Below are 4,238 nucleotides of genomic sequence, written 5' to 3' on the forward strand. Positions count from 1 at the left end.
ATTTTCAGTTTTCTACAATTTCCAACCTAAACCTGTATTTAATACTACTAAATCTGCTGAAGACGTGGACTTACTGCTTTCCTGAATCTAAATATTTTGTAGTTTTCACATAAATATATCATATGTTTTTGTAGAATTTTGACAAAAATTTTATAAGTATGCCTTGTTTTAAGTCCATGCTCCTTCCACTGCTTATAAAATCTGATTTAATGATCAAAAATTCTCAGTGGTCACTCCAGTACAACAATGCTCCTTCCAAACTGCCACTCACTTTATTTAGCCAGCAATAGAAAAACCAAAGAACTTATGCTAACCTTAGCTGTGCCTTTGACACTAGAAAACAACGCAAACTTGTTTTACAATGAAATACACTGCAACATAGTACATTCAGATGAGCTGAGCTCCCTGGAGACAGTCACGGCCCCAGGCCAGGGTCTGCTCTCAGCTGTGTACTCTGCACAAAAGGCCTTCACACTCTTTCCGGGCAGCCCTCAAAGCCAGGCACGCTCTTCTGCATGGTCTTAAACTTAAGTTTTGGAAACTGTCAGTGGTGCCAAATAATGGTAACTAAGAACAGACTTGGCAATGCTGTTTTTTAGAAAACAATCTATAATCAAAAAGTTACTAGTGTGTGTTTCTTAAATTAACTTCGAGTGCAATTCTAAAGAGCAGACTCAGGAGGTTTGGGCCAATGGTACAACCCTGGCACTGGAAAACCACCTTCCAGCACCGTCACTACGCAGAGGAACATTCACTTAGCTGTCTAAATTCTGGCATATTTGTTTAAAGTGACATTTTGAGAGTTAAAACTATTCTTTTAAAAAGGAATGCCATTCTTTTTTTAAAAATAATTTTATTCCTTTAAAGCACCACTGTCAAAGTGTTTTGTTAGAAAGTAGTTCTCTTAACCAATAGGCTACTTTAAAAATCCTGAAAACAACTTATTTGCTTTCAAGGTTTTTAATCATTAAATAAGATAAAATAATTTGAAATTTCTAAGATATTAAAAAGCAAAACAGTCCCAAATGTAATAAAAACACATCAAGAACCAAACTACAATTTCTGAGCTGCACTGTTTTGCTGCTTGAAACCTAAGTGACAGTATGCCGCTATAGTACGGGGTTTCATCTAAACCTTTACTACCCTGCAGGTACAGAAATATACGGACACATTTTTTGAGAAATGACATTTTGCAAAATGCAGCAAACATTTTCATTTATGCATGAGAAAAGGAAGTGTTCAAAAGGGTATGCATTTCAAGTTATTGCAGGTTATTTGTGAGAGAATTTCTGCAGGTAAAACATGTTTAAATTTAACCAACAGTAGCGTGTCAGTGTATTTAAAGTCATGACAAAATCTTCTGTCTGGTCATGTTGCCCATGACAAATACAGTGATCTACGTTTAGGGCAAGATGTTAATACAGCATAAATCCCATGGTATTTTGGTTTTCTTCTGGAGATTAAAGCGTTTTTCTTGGGATAAATGCAGCAGCAAAACATAAACCAGTTGATCAAAAAAGCACTTCTGCCACAACTCCGATAATGTTCAGGACACATCAACAGACAGTAGTTTTGCCATTCCCAGTTCTCTTAAGGATTACAACTCTGCACTCAGGCAGGTTTAGATGCACTTACTTTCCATTAGGCCAGCTTGCTGACCACAGCCTGGCTGACAGAGTTGAGTTGGTCAGTCCATTTATCTAGTGCAGTGTAACGGGCACCACCTGTCTTCTGATGATCCAGTTCGAGGAGCTGGTTGACTTGATCAATTCAGCCATGGATGGTGTTATCCAGTATGCACTGCACCCGCAAGCTTTCTATGTCAGTTACATCTATGTTTAACTTCTTAGAAATAAAAGGAGTATGTATTCTAGTGTAAGGCTTCATTAACTTTATAAGCACTTGTGGTCTGATGTTTTGTAAGAGCTCTTCGATGTGTTCTCGTATGAAAGGATCATCCATAATATTGCTGTGATTTGTTTTCAGAATCTTTTCAAATTCAGTGGTGTCATTATTCTGATAGGCACTTACTAAATTTGTCATTGCTAGAATTTCCGGATCATTTTTGTACGGCTTAGCCTCCTATGAGTCAAATGGATTTATCTCCGACTTCATTAACATGTTTGCTAAGACCAAGTACTTTAAATAAGTAGTTTGTCTTGGACTTCCCTGTTCATCATAATTCTTGAAGACTTCAAAAAAATCTGTGTGTGCCTTTTCAAATTCACCTTCTCTCAAGTGCATCTTACAAGCACATTCTCTGATGACGCCCATGATTGGTGGGTGAGGGATGGCAGACGATGTGAAGAGACTGTTTGTACAGTGCTTTCAGTTTTTTGGTCATTTTTCTGTGCTGTGTACATTTGAATTTCTAAGGCATATATTTCTAATAACTGTGTACTGTTTTTCAGGTCATTTTCTCCATTATCAGATAATCTGGCAGGACTGATGTAACTGGCATAATATTTTTTGAAGTTGTCCATATTCTTTGCATTCTAAATATAATTTTCCAAGCTTTGTGTTTGTCTTAAACCACAGCCTATCATTCTTAGCATCTTTCAAAGCTTCCAGTGTTGTTTCATAGAATTCCTGCAGTAAATCCATCTGACATAAAAAAATCAGAATTCTATAATTATAAACAGCAAATTTGTACTGGATTAGAAGTAGAGATACAATCAAGAATCGAATTGATGAATTTTTCAGAATAATTTCTTGTGACTGCACTCCGAATATAGGTTAAGAGTTGCTTGTATCTATTCATCATTTCTGGAAAGTTTGTCAGCTTGCAGTTAATCTTAATCATTTGTTTCAGTGCTTTAAATCCCCACTCTCACTTTTCACCTTCAAGTTCCAAAACTTTTTTGAAGCTGCTTTTTAGTCATCATCTTTGGTTTTTTTTTTTTGAAAGCTTTACAGTTTATTAAACCCTCTCGTGAAAAAAGTCGCAGTCACTGCAGACAGGCACTGAAGAAGCTCTACTCCTTCTGCTTCTTGCCAACACCAACGTTAGCCTTTGCAGTGCCCCTGACTTTCTTCATTCTGCTCGTGTATTTCTTCTGCTTCTTTCTTGAGGTCTTTTTCTTCTCATACAGGCCGTGTCTTGCAAGTTTATGTTTGGGCTCATTTTTCTTCACATAATCCAGGCAATCATAAATCATGCCAAAGCTAGTCAACTTGCCACCACCAAAATGGGTTCTGAATCCAAACACAAAAATTACATCTGGTGTGATCTTGTATATTTTGTCGAGCTTTTCCCGAATTTCTGTCCTAGGTACTGTTGCTTTCCCAGGGTGAAGGACATCAAGGACCATTTGTTTCCTTTGAAGAAGCTGGCTGGTCATGAAATTCCGGGTTCGGATAGTTACTGTGTCATTAATGATGGCAACGGATCCTCAGACAGCCCGGGAGGAAAAAGAGTCATCTTCTTTTAATGCTTTGGAATTATAGTACTGATTTTCCAAATCCACATTTGTCTCAGAATTACTGTCTTCAGAATATTCCAGGTTGTAGTCCTCCTCATCATCACACATGAAATCATCCTCCATGTCAGACATCTTGGCTTATATTTTTTATAAATCTTTATTTATTTATTTGGTACAGGGTCTTGCTACACTGCTCAGATGCATAGTGATCCTCCTGTCTCAGCCTTCTCAGAACTAGGATTACAGGTGTACATCACCAGGCCCGGTTTCAGTGGCTGGCATGGAATGCCCTGGGTTCCAGAGCCAACACGACATGTGGTACTGGGGATTGAACCCAGGTCCTTGTGCTTGCCAGGCAGGCTCTTAGACCACCAAACTATTTCTCTAGTCCTGTTAATTGGTATATTTTGAACTGAAAGCTGGAAACCAAAATGTGAATGAAGAATCTAAGAATATACAGAGCTTTTGCATGGTTTTATGAATGACCACATATCACTGTTTTAAAATATAGATGGTATAACCCAACATTCTATTTTATATTGCCACATTTTCTTATTATTTTACTTATTTCTGTTGATTCTCAACATCTAAATGATCACTTATTGGCAGGAATTATAACTTCTAGCATAAATATCCATTCTTATAACAGATTCTAATATGATAGGAACATGCACAACCCTTAAAAATGTAAACTAGAGATTAGAAATATTAGTTATTAGCCAATTTATTAGATAGGAAACTTCTAGAAAATATTGCTCAACATTACAGTGAAAAGCTGCATGTATGCAAATTTAAAAAATCAATCCTGTTAAAAAT

The 4,238-nt window shown here is 36.9% G+C and overlaps 2 pseudogenes; both read right to left on the bottom strand.

The window, feature by feature from the left end:
• Positions 1–1,641: 1,641 nt before the first annotated feature.
• Positions 1,642–3,554, bottom strand: LOC101562508 (annotated as a pseudogene).
• LOC105743312 lies at positions 2,976–3,392 on the bottom strand (annotated as a pseudogene).
• Positions 3,555–4,238: the final 684 nt, after the last annotated feature.

The sequence above is a fragment of the Octodon degus genome, unplaced genomic scaffold (genome assembly GCF_000260255.1).
Source record: "Octodon degus isolate 3935 unplaced genomic scaffold, OctDeg1.0 scaffold00115, whole genome shotgun sequence".
In the NCBI taxonomy this organism is placed as follows: Eukaryota; Metazoa; Chordata; class Mammalia; order Rodentia; family Octodontidae; genus Octodon; species Octodon degus.